Genomic DNA, 21,741 nt, shown 5'->3' on the forward strand with positions numbered 1-21,741 from the left:
GAGAAGAGGACGACAGAGGATGAGATGGTTGGATGGCATCACCGACTCAATGGACATGAGTTTGGGTAGGCTCCGGGATTTGGTGTTGGACAGGGAGGCCTGGCATGCTGTAGCTCATGGGGTCACAAAGAGTTGGACACAACTGAGCAACTGAATTGAAACTGAAACATTGTTCCGTCAACTCTTCACTTTATTTCCTTCTGAAATAATAAATTGCTATCTGAATTTTAGGGAGCTATCTGAATTTTAGGGAGCTAACTATGTGTTTTCTATTTCCTTTAGTCAGCACAACAACCCTTTTTTGTTGGTACAATATTTTCCAATATTTTAGCAGCACAGGAAGATTAAGTAACTTGTCCAAAGTGTTAGAGTTAGTAAGTGATGGAACTAGAATTTGAGCTCCTCTTAATTCATCAGGCTATCCTCTTCTACCTATCCCCACCCCACCATAAAATGAAAGATAGGCATAGTATAGTATCAAGTAGATAATTGTTTCAATATTATCTGTGAACAATGCATTTCATTCTTAAAAGAGCAACTTTATTGTAAAGTTTAAAAACCCTTAACCTTCATAAGTAAAGACCCCATTACTCTAGCTCAACAGCAAGAAATGGAAAGCATGGGGACCAAGCCATTCAGAGCAGAGGTAAGTCTCCTCTGTACTCAACAACAACAACAAAAAATCACAAAAGACTTTGCAGCCATGGCTATTCTAGCATGTGGTTGGTAGTCATAAAGGTGTTTTGTTTTTTTTTTTAATAGCATCTACTATACCAGTTTTGGGGGCTTCCCAGGTGACACTAGTGATCAAGAATCTGCCTGCCAATGCAGGAGACACAAGAGACATGGGTTGGATTGCTGGGGTTGGGAAGATCCCCTGGAGAAGGGGCTGGCTGCCCACTCCAGTATTCTCACCTGGGAAATCCCATGGACAGAGGAGCCTGGCAGATTACAGTCCATGGGGTCATAAAGAGTAGGACACGACTGAGCCACTGAACACAAAACACACATACAGCTGTACCAGTTTTATTTATACAAAACAACCAAAACAACCTTCAGTAAGAAACTGCACCTACAGCAGTTTGAACTTCTTAAATGAAAAGTGTCTCTGTGTTTCATCAAGTTTTAGTTCATGGAGGTAACGTTGTGGGGTATCATGGTCTCAAAGAAAGAAAACTGGACCAAGAGTAAAAAGAAATGGCTCTGAATCATTGTTCTGTGTCCGGGCAGAAAATCTGGAAAACAACTGTGTTTTTCACAGGATTCTAAGAACCCAATATAATTGTGTTAGGTGAAAAGTATTCGGTGTACGGTGACACGTCATACAAGCAAAAAACCAGTATCACCATAAAACTCCTAGAAGATAAAATAGGAGAAAATCTAGATGACTTTCAGTCTGCAAATGACATTTTTTAGATACAAGACCAAAGGCACAATCCATGAACAAGAGAGTGAAAAAGCTAGACTTCATTAAAATTTACTGCTCTGCAAGAAACAAGTCAAGAGAATTAGAAGACAAGACTGGGAGAAAATATTTGGGGGGAAAAATCTCATAAAGGAATGTCACCCAAAATATACAAACAACTCTTAAAACTCAACAATAAGAAAACCACTTGATTGTAAAAATGGTCAAAGAGCTGAACAAACACCTCATCAAAGAATATAGGCAAATAGCAAATGAGCATTTGAAAAGATGTTCCGTATGTTCCATATGGTATGTAACCAGGGAACTAGAAATTAAAACAATGAATTATCACTTCACCCCTTTTAAAATGACCAAAGTTCAGAAAACTGACAACTCCTAATGTTGGTGAGGATGTGGAACAATAGGAACTCTCACCCATTGCTGGTGAGAATAAAAAATGGAACAGCCATTTTCGAAGACAGTTTGGCAGTTTCTTACAAAATTAAACATACTCTTACTACACAAGCCGGGCTTCCCAGGTGGCGCTAGTGGTAAAGAATCCTCCTGCCAATGCAGGAGAAGCAGGAGATGCCAGTTCAATCTTTGGGTCGGGAAGACCCCTGGAGTAGGAAATGACAACCTGCTCCAGCATTCTTGCTGGGAGAATCCCATGGACAGAGGTGGCTGGCTGACTATACTCCTGGGGTTGCAAAGAGTCAGACACAACTGAGCATCTGACTACATTACTACACAAGCCAGCAACTGTACACCTGGGTATTCATACAGAAGAATTTAAAACTGCTGCTGCTGCTGCTGCTAAGTCGCTTCAGTCGTGTCCGACTCTGTGAGACCCCATAGACGGCAGCCCACCAGGCTCCGCCATCCCTGGGATTCTCCAGGCAAGAATACTGGAGTGGGTTGCCATTTCCTTCTCCAGTCCATGAACAGGAAAAGTGAAAGTGAAGTCGCTCAGTCATGTCTGACTCTTAGCGACCCCATGGACTACAGCCTACCAGGCTCCTCCGTCCATGGGATTTTCCAGGCAAGAGTACTGGAGTGGGGTGCCATTGCCTTCTCCGGAATTTAAAACTACATACACGCAAAACTTATACACTACTGTCTACAGCAGCTTTATTCATAGCTGTCAAAACTTGGAAGCAACCAAGATGCCCTTCAGTAGGTGAATGGATAAATAAACTGTAGTACCTTCAGCACTAAAAAGAAATGAACCATCAAGTCACAAAAAGACCTAGAGGAAATTAAATGCATATTACTAAGTGAAAAAAGCCAGTCTGAAAAGTTACATACTGTATGATTCCAACTATATGACCTTCTGGAGAAGGCAAAACTATGAGACAACAGAAAGATCAGTAGTTGCCAGGGGTTAAGGGGAAGGGAAGGACAAATATGTGAACCATAAATGAAGGATTTTCGGGTCAGTGAAACTACTGTATATGATACTGTAATAATGAGTACAAATCATTTTAATTTTCCTAATCCCATAAAATAAATATACAACACTAAGGGTGAGCCCTAACGTACACTATGGACTTTGGGTAACAATGATATGTCATGGTAGGCCCAACAATTTGTAACAAATGTAGCACTCTGGTGAGTCATATTGATAAAAAAAAGGAGGCTATGTGTGTGTGTGGTGAGGTGGGTGAGTGGTATACACACACATACACACACCCACACACATATACCCTCCATTCTATTTCAGTATCTAAAACTGCTCTAAAAAATAAAATCTATTAGAAAATCAATATCATTACCAGTAATTAAATGAATTCAGTCAATAAAAATTATTATTAACCCTATTGCCATTTCTCTACCATGTCAGATATCAGATTTATACTATGAGGAGACAGTTTATGGTTTATAAATACTCTAACATCAAAATGTAATACTTGCATATTTGTCTTTTGGGATAATCTGTGTCACTGCTAAGCTTTCATCTTCAAAGCACAGGGAGCAGAGATGGCTTCACAGACATTTAACCTGGGCAGTCACACAGGGCAATATGTTTAGAAGGCCCTGTGCTTCTAAGACATGCTCTGCTCTCTCCAACCTGAAATCTAATTAGTACCTGAACAAGGGGCCTTGCATTTTCATTTTGTACTAGACCTCACAAATTATGTAGCCGGTCCTGCCAACGAGGATACAAGCTGAATCTAAGGATACCAAGGGTGGGGGAGAAAGAGAAAAAGGTGGGCTTAGAGGAGGAAGTTCCTGGTTGTCTGAGCAGGAAAGGGCCTCCGTTGTACAGGACTACAACACTGAATCAGAACCCTAGGGACCCTGGATATCAGTCAGTCCCACCTTCTCATTTCAGTTGAAGACACTGAGGCCTCCAGAATTTTGGTGACTTTTCCAAGGTCCCCAGCTCATCAGCGGTACACTCTCTGCATTCTGTCTAATGAATGACTTGCCCAGGAACATAAAGAGATGTTGCAGGAACAGCTTTGTGTCCCAGGTTATAAATATCGCTTCCAGAATCAACACATCCTTTGACTGCTCCTTGGTCTGAGCTCCATTTATTTGGGAACTCTCTCACATTTCCCCAAAGTTCCTGGTATCAGTTACTGAGAAAATGGGCCAAACCTTATATTAATCCAAGTGTGGTGTTTTTTTTTTTTCCTTTTTTCTATTTACCCTCAATTATTTTCAGCTTCCTGGTGAAATATACCTGAAGATAACCTTCAGCCACATACTGTGGATTCTGCCTTGATGCTGCTGACTTGGAAAGCATTTGGAATGCATTATTTATCTATTAAACTGCTTCTGAAGAATGAGGACTTATTGCTAGGTAGTGTCTTGTTTACAAGCATGTCCTTGGGTATCAGACACTGGGCTTTCATTACCAATCATAAATCTCACTTGAGGTGGCAAAGCACTGAAATGTCTCTGCTCCAATTATTACTTTGTGCCCGTTGCATAAAAATCAGAATGAATCCTGAATGCAAATCAAGTTATCTATCTTAGGCTATCATAACTCATATGAAACTGGACCATATATGACAGGAGGTGAAAAAAGAAAACCCGCTTGAATTCTGTATAAGATTACTGGAAAAACACACAAACAAAAAGATTAGTCAACACGCACCTCCCTCCTCAGAGTCACACTCAACACCATTACTGAATTTTTCGGTATTTCTCTTTTTAGTAGTCTTTTAGTTGCCACCATAAAGATTAGGACATGAACTCTTACCACAATTTACTTTGAATATTAATAGTGTTAATAAATTACTATAACAAATTAACAATATTAACATTAAACCACTTATACATAATGTAAGTATAACTCCATTACAGACTTTCCAATGCTTTTGCTATTGTTTAAAGTACATAGGGTCACAAAGAGTTGGACACAGCTAAGTGACTAAACATGCACGCAGGCAAAGCACACTTACCCATGTTCGGTCAGTCAGTCTGTTCAGTCACTCAGTTGTGTCCGACTCTTTGCAATCCCTTGGACTGCAGCATGCCAGGCTTCTGTGTCCATCACCAACTCCCAGAGCTTGCTCAAATTCATCTCCATCGAGTCAGTGATGCCATCCAGTCATCTCATCCTCTGTCATCCCCTTCTCTTCCTGCCTTCAATCTTTCTCAGCATCAGGGTCTTTTCCAGTGTGTCAGTTCTTCGTATCAGGTGGCCAAACTATTGGAGTTTCAGCTTCAACATCAGTCCTTCCAATGAATATTCAGGATGAGTTTCTTTAGGATTGACTGATTGGGTCTCCTTGCAGTCCAAGGGACTCTCAGGAGTCTTCTCCAACACCACAGTTCAAAAGCACCAATTCTTTGGCACTCAACTTTCTTTATGGTCCAACTCACATTCATACATGACTACTGGAAAAACCATAGCTTTGACTAAACAGACCTTTGTCAGCAAAGTAATGTCTCTGCTTTTTAATATGCTTTCTAGGTTGGTCATAGCTTTTATCCCAAGGAGAAAACCCATGTTATTAACTCCATAAATACACTGTCATTAGTTTAAGTATAAACGTTCAGTTGACTTCAAATAATTTTAGAAACTAAAACATTCATTATATTTATCTACATACCAAAAATGTCCTTTGCTTTTTTCCCTGTATTTCTAAGTTTCCTGAATACTGAATACTTTAGCCTTTAGCTTGAATATTCTGTTTTACCATATCTAGAATTGCAGATATGGTATATCAGCAACAAACTCAGTTGTTATTTATCTGAAAATGTCTTTATTTGGGGCTTCCCAGGTGGCTCAGTGGTAAAGAATCCACCTGCCAATCAATGCAGGAGACATAGGTTCAATTTATGGGTTGGGAAGATCCCCTGGAGAAGGAAATGGCAACCCACTCCAGTATTCTTGCATGGGAAATCCCATGGACAGAGGGGCCTGGAAGGCTACAGTCCATGGGGTCACAAAGAGACACAACTTAGTGACTGAGCACACACACACGTCTTTATTGTGCCTTTATTTTTTTTAAATATGATTTTGTTTAATACAGATTTCTAGATCAACAAATTTTTTTCCCCAATACTTGAAAGATATCATTCCATTTTGTCTGGCCTCAACTATTTCCAATGACATGTCTTTAAAAATTTAAAAATTCTCATCATTTTTATCCAAGATGTAATGTTTCTTTTATTCTCTGGTTGATCTTAAGATTTTCTTTTAATCTCAGGACTTCAGTAGATGCACCTATGTATGGTTTTTTTTACATGCATTGGCTAAGATTCTTAGAGATTCTTTTTCTTGTGTGTATGTGTGGCAGAAGTTTTATTACAGTTAAAAAGAACAGAGAAAGCTTCTGACACAGATATCAGAAGGGGGAGGGAGAGTGCCCTACTGCTTGTCTTATCAAGGCCTTATATACTTTTACCAGACCCACTCCCACAACATATATCTTAAATTAACAAGATTAGAACAATAGAAAGGTCTTACCAGACCCACTCTCACAACATACATCTTAAGATAACAAAATTAGTCAGAAGGTTCTTGTTAAGAAGGAGAAACATGTCCTGGAGCAAGATACACTGTTATTATATAATCAGAGCTTAAGCACTTGTATCAGATGTATTCTAACTTCTGTCTGCTTTTGATTACTTCCCAGTGACTTGAGGGTTTTTAAAATTTTCCCCCAGAGTTTACCATTCTTTTAAAAATTTTTTTTAATTATTATGTTTTTTAATGGGCTGCCCTGGGTCATCATTGCAGTGAACAGGCTTCTGTTGCTGCAAAGAACAGGCTCTAGAGTGTGCAGGCTCAGTAGCTGCAGCTGGTAAACATTCAATGCTTTTTGTATCTCATATGAGTGAGGAAAATAATGTCTTTAAACTCCCAACAGAAAAAAGTACACTCCAAGAACTGGCATTATTGAAGTATCTCATCTTTCAGCTCATCTATTTGTAAGGGTAGATAAACACGTACATTTCTTCTTTAAAAAGAAGAAAGAAAAAACTATGGACAGTTCAATTCTAAAGATTTAAAATATATCTGGTTTGACTATGACTTTCTATACTTTAACCGTCAAATAGTGTTCATGAAGTCAATCTAAGTCCAGCTCAATTTTAGAAAAAATACATACCAACTAAGACACAATCCTATCAATACCAGCCAGATTTGTAGGAAGAGATATGCAGTTTTCTGGAGGAAAGTCCACTCTGCTTAGGAAGTTACGGTGCAGATATCATTTCTGCATGCCAACAACGGGCTTCCCTTTCATCAACAGCATAAAGAGTTTCCTTTGTGTAAATTCTTTTTTAAGTAATTTTATTTATTTATGGCTGTGCTGGGTCTTGGCTGCTGCGCAGGCTTTTCTCTAGTTGCAATGAGTGGGGGCTACTCTGGAGTCTCAGTGCATGAGCTTTTCATTCCGGTGGCTTCTATTGTTGTGGACACAAGCTCTAGGGTGCATGGACTTCAGTAGTTGTAGTATAGGAGCCCAATAGTTGTAGCTTCTAGGCTCTAGAGCAGAGGCTCAACAGTTGTGGCACAAGAGCCTAGGCTGCCCCGCAGCATGTAGGATCCTCCTGGATGAGGGATTAAACTCCTGTCTCCTGCACTGGCAGGCAGACTATCCACCACTGAGTCAGCAGGGAGACTCTTCTTTATTCTTGATCCATGTTTTTGGACATGTCTGCCCCAATCCTTGATCTGGCCACATAACCCGGGTCTGACCAGTTGGCTTCCTGATCAATATAATTGATTCAGGAATGAGTCTGTGGCTCAAATATGTTTAAAAAGATACCATCACGGGAATCTGAACAAAACAGTTGGTAAGGTGAAGCTTTCTTTCACTGAGTTAGATGACAGAACATAAACTTGGAATTTGGTGGTGATCATTTGCCATCTCTTGGTGCGAGTCCAGCTGAGAATAAAAATCAAACCTAAGAAATAGTAGAAAAGAGTCCCAACAAATTCATTTAAGCCTGCATCCAGCAACTTTGATAAACGGATCTGAAATTTCACTTATTTGACCACTTTAATTGCCCTCAAGACATTTTCAGTTAAACTGGTGTTACAGACTGAATGTTTGTGTCATTCCAAAATTTACGTGTTAAAGCCTTAAACCCCTAGCGCAACTGTATTTGGAAATGTGGCCTCTAAAGAAGTAATTAAGGTTAAATAAGGTAAAAGAAGAGCCATCAGAAAGTTCTTCCTCCTCCTCCTACTCAACCAACCCCAGGAGCACCCTGAGGAGAAGCCATGTGAGGTCACAAAGAGAAGGTGGCAGTCTACAAGCCAGGAAGTGAGTCCTCACCAGAAACCAAATCTGCTGGAACCTTGATAATGGACTACTAGCCTTCAGAGCTAGTAGATGATGGACTATTAGCATTCAGAACTGTGAGAAAAATCAATACATGTTGTTTAAGCTACCCAATCTGGGTAGCCTTTGTCATGGCAGCCTGAGTAGGCTAATACGGATGCTGCTGCTGCTAAGTCACTTCAGTTGTGTCTGACTCTGTGCAACCCCATAGGCGGCACCAGGCTCCTCTGTCCACGGAATTCTCTAGGCAACAATACTGGAGTGGGTTGCCATAAGAGTCACTTAAAACTATGAATACTGTTACCGTATAGGTAGATTTCTATTACAACCCTACCGTGCCAATTTACTCCACTGACAAAACTCCCCTTCAAGAAAAACATTACTGTATTCAGCAAAAGATCCCCATTAAGACTAAAAATCCACTGTACTAACAAAAACCTTTTAAATTTACTTTTTTAAATTTTCCTTTTACTTTTCCAAGTGGCTCACTGGCAAAAATCTAGGTTCCAATTAAACTAAAAGGACTTTGCAAATACACGATTGCCACCAATTATTCACTTAACTATTATGTGTTAAGCCTAGACTAATTACATTTTTCTCAAACCAGAGACATTTCACATAAGCCACTCAGGATTGTCTCAACTTGACACAAGAGGATAGTACTGAAAATGGGAATAAAGGATTCTCTACTATAGGATAAGCTTTCAGATGGCTTTTAATAAATTTTAAATGTTCTAAAACTCGAACAAGGCTAACCATGTAACTGGTATATCCCTTTCCAATTTTGAGGTACTAACAAAAAGAAATATTTTTATGAGAATTAAATAATTGGAGAAAAAATTAAAAAATTAAAGCATAAGGAAGGAGGGAGGGAGGGAGGAAGGAGGAAGAAGGAAACAAAGGTGAAAGGGGAAAAAGGAGGGAAATTAGTGTGTCTGTGTATGTAGGTGTGTGAGTGTGTGTGGCTCCTCTGTCCATGGGATTCCCCAGGCAAGAATACTGGAGTGGGTTGCCATTTCCTTCTTCAGGGGATCTTCCTGACCCAGCGATTGAACCCCCCGGGGATCTCCCACATTTCAGGCAGATTCTTTACCATCTGAGCCACCAGGAAAGCCCATGTATGTATGTGTGTGAGTGTGTTACATGTCCTTGAATGACACTCTTCTTCACCCTCAAATTCTATTAACTCTAATAGGAAGGACACAAATGTGCTTCTTGCAAAAGAGTCTCAAATATCTTCTTTTACCCTCCTTCACTACCATTTGTCCAGGTGAGAACTTTTGCTTTATGGGAAATGGAATTTAATAGGTAACATGGACTCAGTGAGTTTCACCACAAATAGGAACATTATTTCATGTTATGATCCATAAAATACATGTCAAACTAAATCCTCAGTAAACACTAAAACCACTTCTAACCCCTGGGAAAAACAAGTACATTTCCCTGACACACTTTCGAGTATAGCTAATGCACAACGCCCACCAGAGAAGATCACCATCATAGGTTCAATTAAATACTCAGTATAAGACTACAATAGGCCACACTTAGTGTCAAGTTCGGAGAAGGCAATGGCACCCTACTCCGGTACTCTTGCCTGGAGAATCCCATGGACGGAGGAGCCTCATAGGCTATAGTCCATGGGGTCACTAGGAGTCGGACACGACTGAGTGACTTCACTTTCACTTTTCCCTTTCATGCACTGGAGAAGGAAATGGCAACCCACTCCAGTATTCTTGCCTGGAGAATCCCAGGGACGGCGGAGCCCGGTGGGCTGCCGTCTATGGGGTCGCACAGAGTCGGACATGACTGAAGCGACTTAGCAGCAGCAGCAGCAGCAGTGTCAAGTTCACTTGGAGCAATGGTTTTCAATCTTGAGTATGCACTGGAATCACCTCAAGAGACTGTTAGGACACAGACTGCTGATCCCCACCTCTCCCCTTCCACCTAGGTTTCTGATTGAGTAGTCCTGAGATGAGGCCCCAGAATTTGAACTTTCAGTAAGTTCCCTGGTAATAATCATGATGCTAAACTGGAGAACCACACTTTAAGAACCACTAATAAGCTCTTTCCAGGCAGCGCCGAGCAATGGGCATCTCTTGGGACAACTGGCACAAGTGCCGTAAGACCGGGGGCAAGAGAAAGCCCTACCACAAGAAGTGGAAGTATGAGCTCGGATGCCCCACTGCCAACACAAAGATTGGCCCGCGCCGCATACACACAGTCCGTGTGTGGGGAGGCAACAAGAAGTACCGGGACTTGAAGCTGGATGTGGGGAACTTCTCCTGGGGCTCGGAGTGTTGTACACACAAGACAAGAATAATCGATGTTGTCTCTAATGCATCCAACAACGAACTGGTCCGAACCAAGACCCTGGTGAAGAACTGTATTGTGATCATCTACAGCACACCGTACCGACAGTGGTACGAGTCCCACTATGCACTGCCCCTGGGCCACAAGAAGGGGGCCAAGCTGACTCCTGAGGAGGAAGAGATTTTAAACAAGAAACGATCAAAGAAAATTCAGAAGAAATACGATGAGAGGAAAAAGAATGCAAAAATCAGCAGTCTTCTCGAGGAGCAGTTCCATCAGGGCAAGCTTCTTGCATGCCATCACTTCAAGACCAGGCCAGTGTGGCCAAGCAGACGGCTATGCGCTAGAGGGAAAAGAGCTCGAGTTCTATCTGAGGAAGATCAAGGCCCGGAAAGGCAAATAAACCCTCTTCCCTCCTGTCTTAGCTCATATAGTAAAGGCATTTACTGTTCTAACAACAACAACAAAAAAAGAACCACTAATAAAATGCTACAGAGACAGCTTGCCAGCAGGAAAGCACCAAGTGTTCCTCTTTCTGGGGAGTCCTTGTAGTAGTTCACCCAGTTGTCAGGAGCTACCAGGTTCACATCTGGTAGGTGTGAGAGGCATCCTGGTTTAGAAAATACATGCCTCATATCTTTTTGAAATAACTCCATAGACCTAGGTTTCAGGACCCCCAAAAGGGACGTGTTGATTACTCAAGCCACAGTCTGGGACCAAAATTAAACCTCCCTATCAGGCATTTATTGGTCTCTCAGTCCAGGTACAGGACCAATCAATACCAAACAGGAGTCAGTTTTACAGTGAAGCCTGGTAACAAAGTTGACCCAAGCCATCTTTATATGTTTCCAGGAAAACAGTACAAGGAAGATAAATGAAGGTCAAAGAGAAAAGGATATTTTGTTTACTCTTTGCCCACTACATACATATCTTAATTCATATTACACTCCTATATTAAAAGATGAATAAAAATAAAAACATATGTAAAAAATTTCTCCATCCATTCCTTAATTTTTTTCATTCTTGGCTTAACTAAATCTCAAAGCCAAGAGTTGGAATGATCATTCCAACAGAAGAAGTGGTAGTTTGCTTTGAGCTTCCTCATAAACATCACCTGTATTCTAAATTGCCATTCATATGACAGTGCACATTTTTTTATCTGATGTATGTGATATCACAAGTTCCACATAAAGGCAATCTTTAAATTCTATACCAAGAACACTTGCTAATCTCTAACCTGATACAAGAATATACAGGAGAACTATACAAAAAAGATCTTAATGACCCAATTAACCATGATGGTGTGAACACTCACCTACAGGCGGACATCCTGGAATGTGAAGTCAAGTGGGCCTTAGGAAGCAGCACTACGAAGAAAGCTAGTGGAGGTGATGGAATTCCAGTTGAGCTATTTCAAATCCTAAAAGATGATGCTGTGAAAGCTCTGCACTAATTTGGAAAACTCAGCAGTGGCCACACGACTGGAAAAGGACTGGAAAGGTTTTTATTCCAATCCCAAAGAAAGGCAATGCCAAAGAATGTTCAAACTACCGCACAACTGCACTCATCTCACATACTAGCAAAGTAATGCTCAAAATTCTCCAAGCCTGGCTTCAACAGTACATGAACCATGAAATTCCAGATGTTCAAGCTGGATTTAGAAAAGGCAGAGGAACCATAGATCAAACTGCCAACATCCACTGGATCATCGAAAAAGCAAGAGAGTCCCAGAAAACATCTACTTCTACATTATTGATTATGCCAAAGCCTTTGACTGTGTGGATCACAAAAAACTGTGAAAAATTCTGAAAGAGATGGGAATACCAGACCACCTTACCTGCCTCCTGAGAAATCTGTATGCAGTTCAAGAAGCAACAGTTAGAACTGGACATGGAACAATAGACTGGTTCCAAATCAGGAGAGGAGTACGTCAAGGCTGTATATTGTCACCGTGCTTATTTAACTTATATGCAGAGTACATCATGCAAAATGCCAGGCTGAATGAAGCACAAGCTGGAATCAAGATTGCTGGGAGAATTATCAATAACCTCAGATATGGAGATGACACCACCCTTATGGCAGAAAGTGAACAAGAACTAAAGAGCCTCCTGATGAAAGTGAAAGAGGAGAGTGAAAAAGTTGGCTTAAAACAACATTCAGAAAACTAAGATCATGGCATCCAGTCCCATCACTTCATGGCAAAAAGATGTGGCAACAATAGAAACAGTGACAGGATTTATTTTGGGGGGCTCCAAAATCACTGCAGATGGTGACTCCAGCCATGAAATTAAAAGACACTTGCTCCTTGGAAGAAAAGCTATGACAAACACAGACAGCATATTAAAAAGCAGAGACTTTACTTTGCCAGCAAAGGTCCGTCTAGTCAAAGCTATGGTTTTTTCAGTAGTCATGTATAGATGTGAGACTATAAGGAAAGCTGAGTGCCCAAGAATTGATGCTTTTGAACTGTGGTGTTAGAGAAGACTCTTGAGAGTCCCGTGGACTGCAAGGAGATCCAACCAGTCCATCCTAAAGGAAATCAGTTCTGGGTGTTCATTGGAAGGACTGATGCTGAAGCTGAAATTCCAATACTTTGGCCACCTGATGCGAAGAACTGACTCCTTGGAAAAGACCCTGATGCTAGGAAAGACTGAAGACAGGAGAAGGGGACGACAGAGGATGAGGTGGTTGGATGGCATCACTGACTTGATGGACATGAGTTTGAACAAACTCCAGGACTTGGTGATGGACAGGGAAGCCTGGAGTGCTGCAGTCCATGGGGTCGCAAAGAGTCGGACACAGCTGAGTGACTGCACTGACTGACTGACTAACCTGATCTGCAAATAAGAAGTACATTTCTACTTTCAACACTTCTGTCATATACATTTTTTCACCTAATTGGTATTATGGTCTGCTTCATTTGGTTATGTTGCCTACTTGAAAATGTTTTATATATATATATAACTTTACAGTATTTAGTATTTAAATAAATATTCAATTTTGCAATTTTAGATTTTAACTCTGCCAACAGAAGTAATTTTGAGTTCTTAACTCTGGTCACATTCACCTAGGAATCTCTTTAAAAATATCAATGCCTGAGCTGTACTGCAGACAAATTAATTTAAATTGTCTAGAGACAGGGACAACACAGAATATACTTTAAATTCCACAGGTATTTCTAATGTGTATCCAGGATCAAGAACTTTTGAAAGTAGTCTATTCCTGTGAGAAAATTTTTTTCTTCCCTCTCATACTCTTTTTTCTTCCTTTCTTTTTTTTTATAGTGGGAAAGGTAGAAAACTTCTCAAATAAGGGAAAGAAGATACTGGGAGACAGATTTCAAATTATATGGGGTGTTATAGTTTTATGAACCCTATTGGGTTCTTATAAAGATCATTCTACTCTTAGGGCAGAGAGATTCTTCCTATAGCGGCAGTGTAACTGTTAATATTGTTAATATTTTTAATACTCTACAAGTATATTAAGGATTTAGATTCTAATGAAATAAAAAGAAGAAATGAAGGAAAACTTAAAAAACAGAGGGAGACAAAAATAAGGTTCTTCACTTCAGTTAAAAAAGAAACAAGAACACAACTCTCTATTTGTTGATTAGAGCTAATATTTATTTCTGTTTTTTGAATGTAGATGTGGCTTATACAACCTGAAAGTGAAAGTTGCTCAGTCGTGCCCAACTCTTTGTGACCCCATGGACTATAGAGCCCATGGAATTCTTCCGGCCAGAATACTGGAGTGGGTAGCCTTTCCCTTCTCCCGGGGATCTTCTCAACCCAGGGATCAAACCCACGTCTCCTGCATTGCCATTTACTAGCTGAGCCATCAGGGAAGCCCAAGAATACTGGAGTGCGTAGCCTATCCATTCTCCAGGAATCGAACTGGGGTCTCCCGCATTGCAGGTGGATTCTTTACCAACCGAGCTATCGGAAGCCCAAACGTTCATCTATTTCCTCTCTTCTTGAGCACACACCTAAACCGTATCTTCCAACTTTTCTTGTCCTTGATTGTAGTGATGTGACTGAATTCTAGCCAGTGTAATATGAACAGACGGTTAATGAAAACTTTTCATGCATAACATGGCTGGACCACTGGGTGCCAAGACAGATGGCCAAACAGTTTTCTGTATATTTCTGTGAGGATGTTTTAGAAATAAATTCATATTTAGTTCCATCTGAATAAAGCAGATTGCCCTCCATAATGTGGTGAGCTTCACTCAATCAGTTGAAGGTCTGACTAGAACAAAAAGGTGATATCCCCTGAGCAGAGGAGAATTCTGCAGTAAAGGGACTTTAGATTTGCAACATAGCATCAGCTCATCTCAGGGTCTTTAGCCTACTAGCTGCCCAACCTGCAGATTTTAGATCTGACAGCCTTCACTATTGTGTAAGCAAATTCCTTAAAACAAATCCTGTAATAAATATATATATAGTTGTAGTTTGAAGGAGGAAATGGAAACCCATTTGAGGAGGAACTGGTATTCTTGCCTGGAGTAGCCCCATGAACAGAGGAGCCTGGTTGCCACAGTCCATGGAGTTGCAAAGAATCAGACACAACTGACTGACTAAACACAGCACATAGTTGTATTTATATATATAATGTATATAAATACATACATGAATATGTGCTATATGTGTGTGTGTGTATGTGTGTGTACATATCCTACTTGTTGGTGTCTCTGGAGAGCTCTGATCAAGACAATAACTTTTTAGGAAGAACTCAAAAGAATTAGATCTGGTGGCTTAGTAGTAAAGAATCAGCCTGCAATGAAGAGACACATACAGGAGATGGAAGTTCATTCCCTGGGTCAGGAAGATCCCCTGGAGAAGGAAATGGCAATTCACTGCAGTATTATTGCCTGGAAAATTCAATGGACAGAGAAGCTTGGTAGGCTACAGTTCATGGGGTCACAAGAGTCAAACATATCTTAGAAACTAAACAACAACAACAAAAACAACAGAGACAAAATGGAAGGAGTTCGAATTTGTGCATCAGAAGTCCTCCTGCCAACTAGAAACATCCATATTGGACATGGAGTAAATGAGAAATGGACTTTCACAGTGCTCAACTACTAAGATTTGTGTATTTAACATGAATAACATGGTAGATGTTGAATTAGATCATATTGAAGCTACATTTTACAGCAATGGCTCTCAAAATAAGCTGAATATGAAAAAAAAAAAAGCCTTTAAAAATACTGGTGCTTGGTCTTTACCCCCAGAAAGTATAATTTAATTGGTTTCTGAAGTACAGCCTGGGCACTGGACTTTCTAAATGCTCCCCAGGTGATAAGCTGGAGACAACAGGTCCACAAGATGACGGAGACCAGATTTGAAAAGTAATGCGTAAGAGAAACCAAGAGTCTGTGGGTGAAAAGCGTAATATAAAAGAACAGCATGGTGTACCTGCCTCACATCAAAGTTCTTGAGCTATATTACTATTGTTGTTATTAACAAGAAGGTTATACGCATATCTCACAACAAAACTGCTTTGTAAATACTATGCTTTGTGTGTTTTAGATGAGAAAACCAAAGCTCAAGCTGAGAAGACTAGGTAAACTGCTCAAGGGTTTACAGCCACAGTCAGATAGCCCTAGTTTAAACCAGTGGTCTTGCTGATTTCACAGTCTACACTCTGAACTCTAGGCTATGACACCTCCCATCCACCTGAATAAAATGCCTTGATTAAGATAAGTAAGAATCTCACTGTGTAACACACAGTCAAGTATCTGTGTTCTAGCCCCAGCATCTCTGTTTAAAGATGATAGTAAATTTGTGTCCAGAGAGAGTTGATCAGATTGTTGGAGACTCTGCAAGCAATTTCCACAAAGAAGAGGTTAAAATAACATAGAAGAGTTTGACACAAAAAAGGCAAAATTAACTTGATGAGTGGAGAGAAAAAATGACTGGAAAAAGAGAACATTGGTAACACCTCCAAATATTGTGAAAGTTGTCCTCTAAAAGAGGTTATTATGCTTATCCAAATAAAATAAGAATATTCTGCTTATCTCCAGAGAGTTAAATCAGGATCATAAGTTAGATTTTGCAAGAAAAGGAAGTTGTAGTTGATATAAAGAAGACTGCCCAATAATTAGTGCTGTTCTAAAAATAACAAGCAAGGTTGCTGGGAGAATTTAATGAGAAAAACGTGTTTTGTAAAAAGCATATAAAATACTAGGGAATTTTGTTTCTATTATCACATTTGTGAGGTCCCACCCATTGCAATGTTCAAGTAGATACTAAAATTGTTTTTTGGCACTAGAAAGGAATAAGAAGATAGTTACGGCCAAGGATAATTCTCAGATTCTATCTTTACATATCATAGGTTTCCAGGAAAAGATGTTTTATGAAATGTCTTGTCCTATAACTAGTGAATAAAATACACACTCTCTATTTATATAGTGTATGATTCCAATGTCATTTAGTAGAATATGGTCTCTTTCTTCCCATTACTAAAATTAGCAAGAATTCATGACAATAATATGGCAGCTGTTGCTTGATGAAAACTTAATAGAAGGCTAACTGTGAAATGTTCATTATATTTAATATTCAGTTCAGTTCAGTCGCTCAGTCGTGTCCGACTCTTTGCGACCCCATGAATTGTGGCGCCAGGCCTCCCTGTCCATCACCAACTCCCGGAGTTTACCCAAACCCATGTCCATTGAGTCGGTAATGCCAACCAACCATCTCATCCTCTGTCGTCCCCTTCTCCTCCTGCCCCCAATCCTTCCCAGCATTTAATATAAACACCACCAAATACATCAGTAGATAAAATATTTCCTGAGAGAGAACAGAGGCCAATGTCTCTCTTTAGCAGCTACCAGGGACAATCATTCCATTTAGTTTCTTGAATTTAAGCCTTGTCTCATCTTCTCCACAGCAAGAGTTTCTAAACAGGCTCAAGCTACAGTTTTGGTCCCCCCACTGTGCTGTAGCACAGTGACTGCCACACAGAATGTTTTCAACAAAAGTTTGATTTGGAAATGACCTAGACCCAAAAAAAAGTTGTTTGTGGTTCTGCACTCAGAGCACAGTGGAGAATTGAGGAAAATGTGTAATTTAGGAAAAGTACATTTTAGACAGGTCCCTATAATTCAGGGAAAAGTAAAAGAATTGGGCTTAAATGATCTAATTCATGCAGTTTTCAAAGAAAGGCAGATAGTAAATAATCTGGCCTAAGGCATCATATACTCCATTGCTGATACCATAAGAACTTTAATGAATCTTCAAATTCTATGCTCAGCTTCCTCCCTTATAAAATGCGGTAGTACACTGAAGTCAGGGAGGATTCTTCTCATATTGACTACTGTATCCCAGCACCTGGCACACAGCATCTGCTTCACAAAGACTGGCTAAATGAATGAATGAGAAGGCTTTGAAAATGAAATGTTTCATGTGCCTTTTAAAGAGATATTACACGGCCTTTGAGTGACTATGATATTTCCACCAAGCTTCTCTTTGAGCATATGACTTATTTAGCATCTTAAAGTTCATGTTGACAGAGAGGGTAAAAGTATGAATACTTTCTTGAGCTCAGTTATTTCTGACTTGTGAGGTACAGAAATCAACAGTGATAACAGTCCAGCCTGAGCGAGATATAAACAGGAGCTGTATGCCAACTTCCCAGTTGCAGTTTCCATGTTAAGTTGCCTTTTTTGCTGCCACTGAGAAAAGAGTGCCATTTAGCAGTGCTAAGAGTAAGGAAAAATTGATCTATTGGACTAAACATTTGAAACCTCTTCAAGAGTGCTGATATCTGCAACCCCACTTGAAACTTGGGCTTGGAGCCAAGAGAAACACACATCATCAAGTGGGTACTATTTCATCCACAAGGGCAGTTCAGCGGCTACATCTCACACCAAGAGTGCTGGAGGTGAGAACACCCCATGTCCTTAAAATTCCCTAACACACATCTATAAAAGAAGATAACTGCATTAGCCAAATAAAGACACTCTCTGAGAAAAGGAAGAGAGAATGAGAAAATCTATTTTATCCTCTAGGTGAGGAACACAAATAAAATGTTTTATTAAATATTAAATACTCCTCTAAAATGTATGAAACAATAAGCTGGCTACCATCATAGTCTGCACGTACCCTTGAAGGAGCTCGAGGAAAGCTAGCATCCTTTTCTGTGGGCACTTGCTCCAGCTATGTTCAGGATAAGGCAAGTCTCAGAGTCTGGTGGGTAAAATGATCAGATGATCTCTCTATCTCAGGATGGGACTTCCCGGAGGGCTCAGTGGTCAAGAATCGGCCTGCCAATGTAGGAGACGCAGGTTCAATCCCTGAGTCAGGAAGATCCCCTGGAGGAGAAAATGGCAATCTACTCCACTATTCTTGCCTGGGAAATCCCATGGCCAGAGGAACCTGGTGGGCTACAGTCTATAGTTGCAGAGTCGGATATGACTGAGCATGCACGCTATCTCAATATACAGGATTGAGGGTATTTCCTATTCTACATTTGTACATACAGTAAAACTTTGCTGAGCACCTATCAATGACCAGGCAGTGGGGAATATAATGAGTAAGACCATCATGAAGCTTATACAAAAGTGAAGGTAAAAAATAATTAACAATATAATATTCATTACACAATAATTTTTCAATTAAATAACACTTGTGGCAAATGTTATAAAAGAGATAAATAAGATTAGGAATTTATAAAATTGGGAAGATTGACAGATTACTTCCAGGTGACATTTCAGCTGAATGCTGAAGGATAAAAAGGAATTATTAGAGAAAGTCATCATCACCTTTGACAGGAATGTGTGTTAGTCCCTCAGTTGTGCCCGACTCTTTGCGACCCCATGGTCTGCAGCCTGCCAGGCTCCTCTGCCTATGGGATTTTCCAGGCAAGGATAAAGGAGTGATTTGTCATTTCCTTCTCCAGGGGATCTTCCCCAACCAGGCATCAAACTCGGGTCTCCTGCACTGTAGGCAGATTCTTTACCGACCGAGCTACCAGGGAAGCCTGGTAGAAGTGCCCTCTAAGCTAAGTAGAAGTGCCCTCAGGGTGCCTGGTTAGTCAAATCACTATTGCTTGTTAAAATTCTGTGCATCTTTAATTTGAAAAATGTCTTTTTTCGACCCTGAAATCTGGCCTTTTGCATAATGAAGCCAAATAAAACTCTATTTTGAGCTTTAGGCTTCATACCAATTACCTGCTATCTGACCTAACCTTTTCCCTCTATGAGCAATTTTTGCCACCAAGTTTATTTTACCCTCAGATGGATTTACAAATCACTATTTTTCAAAACTCTTTAACAATTTATTCTGCACGAGGTTTTTGCTTTGTCTTGTTTGAGTTTTTAAATTCTGAGGTATCAAAAGTTTAAAAAAAAATAGAAAGATGGTAACGATGACCCTACATGCAAGACAGCAAAAGAGACAAAGTTGTATAGAACAGTCTTTTGGACTCTGTGGGAGAAGGTGAGGGTGGGATGATTTAAGAGAATAGCACTGAAACATGTATATTATCATATGTGAAACAGGTTGCCAGTCCAGGTTCGATGTAAGAGACAGGGTCCTCAGGGCTGGTACACTGGGATGACCCTGAGGAATGGGATGGCGAGGGAGGTGGGAGGGGGGTGGGAGGGGGTGGGAGGATGAGGAACACATGTACACCCATGGCTGATTCATGTCATTGTATGGCAAAAACCGCTACAATACTGTAAAGTAATTAGCCTCCTATTAAAATAAATAAATTTTTAAAAATACGGTAATACAAAATGGATTTTACTTGCCCAGATGACATCACCAAAAATTGTCATGATCTTTTTAGGTCAAACATTCCAACGTATAAGAACATGTGTCACTTTCGCTTTCAGAAGGCAAGCTGGGATCAGGTGCAATAATGACTGTGAACTGACAATACAAAGCTCAGCTCTGGTGAGGAAGTCTAAAGTTGTTAAAATTCACTTATGTCAGCTGGGGAAAAGTTTTCTAAGCTGGGATCTAGAATAGCAAAATAAAGCCCATGTATTGGAATATATCCATGTGCACACATACACAAGAGAAGGGGAAATAGGAACCGTAAATCCTGAACTGCTCACACCTCAGATAAGGGACTCATAGAGATGAGAGATACTGCTCAGGTTGCTCAGCCAGCAAGTGATAATGGCTGAGGAGGCACTGGAATATGATGAAATCCACCTGAGGGTAAAATAAACTCGGTGGCAAAAACTGCTCATAGAAGGAAAAGGTAAGGTCAGATAGCAGGTAACTGGTATGAAGTCTAAAGCTCAAAATAGAGTTTTATTTGACTTCATTATGCAAAAGGCCAGATCTCAGGGTCGAAAAAAGACATTTTTCAAATTAAAGATGCACAGAATTTTAACAAGCAATAGTGATTTGATTAACCAGGTACCCTGAGGGCACTTCTATGTAGTTTAGGACTCTTTATTGTCATTACTTTATTTAATGTAGTGGCATACTATGTTTTTCCAAAGATGTTCCCCACCATATTTCTCAGCCCACATATTCTTCTCCAATGAGACCTTGTCATTTCTCCATTAGGAGGTGACATCTAAAGAGAAGAACAAATATCATATATTAATACATATATATGGAATCTAGAAAAATAGTATTGATGAACCTATTTACAGAGAAGCAATGGAGATGCAAATGTAGAGAATGGTCTGGTGGACACAGCGGGGGGAGGAGAGGGTAGGACAAACTGAGAAAGCAGCATTGACATATATACAGTATCATATGTAAAACAGATGACTAATGGGAAGCTGCTGTACAACACAGAGAGCTCAGCTTGCAGCTCTGTGACAACCTAGAGGGGTGGGATGGAGGAGGGGAGGAAAGTTCAAGAGGGGAGATATATATACACACACATATATATGCTATGGTTGATTTGTGCTGATATACAGCCGAGACCACCACAACACTGTAAAGCAATTATCCTCAAAAAAAAAAAAAAGAAGAAGAAGAAGTGATGTCTAATTTGCCTCCCCTTGGGATCTTCTTGCAGTCCAAGGGACTCTCAAGAGTCTTCTCCAACACCACAGTTCAAAAGCATCAATTCTTCGGTGCTCAGCTTTCTTTACCGTCCAACTCTCACATCCATACATGACCACTGGAAAAACCATAGCCTTGACTAGATGGACCCTTGTTGGCAGAGTAATGTCTCTGCTTTTAAATATGCTATCTAGGTTGGTCATAACCTTAGAGGAGCTGTTTTAGAAGTGATTCCCCCAACCATCTGAGTCCTTCCAGCTGAGTCCCTAGACATCATGGAGCAGGGAAAAAAAAAAAC

General features: G+C 40.2%; 1 protein-coding gene and 1 pseudogene across 11 annotated transcripts in view; one reads left to right on the forward strand and one right to left on the reverse strand.

Moving 5' to 3' along the window:
- The window catches only part of RGS7 (regulator of G protein signaling 7), a 467,979-nt gene that overhangs the window by 286,221 nt on the left and 160,017 nt on the right, over positions 1–21,741 (reverse strand). The window lies entirely within an intron of this gene.
- LOC145504631 (small ribosomal subunit protein eS8 pseudogene) lies at positions 10,238–10,902 on the forward strand (annotated as a pseudogene).

This window comes from Giraffa tippelskirchi, chromosome 5, assembly GCF_054371585.1.
Source record: "Giraffa tippelskirchi isolate mGirTip1 chromosome 5, T2T-mGirTip1v1.2.pri, whole genome shotgun sequence".
In the NCBI taxonomy this organism is placed as follows: domain Eukaryota; kingdom Metazoa; phylum Chordata; class Mammalia; order Artiodactyla; family Giraffidae; genus Giraffa; species Giraffa tippelskirchi.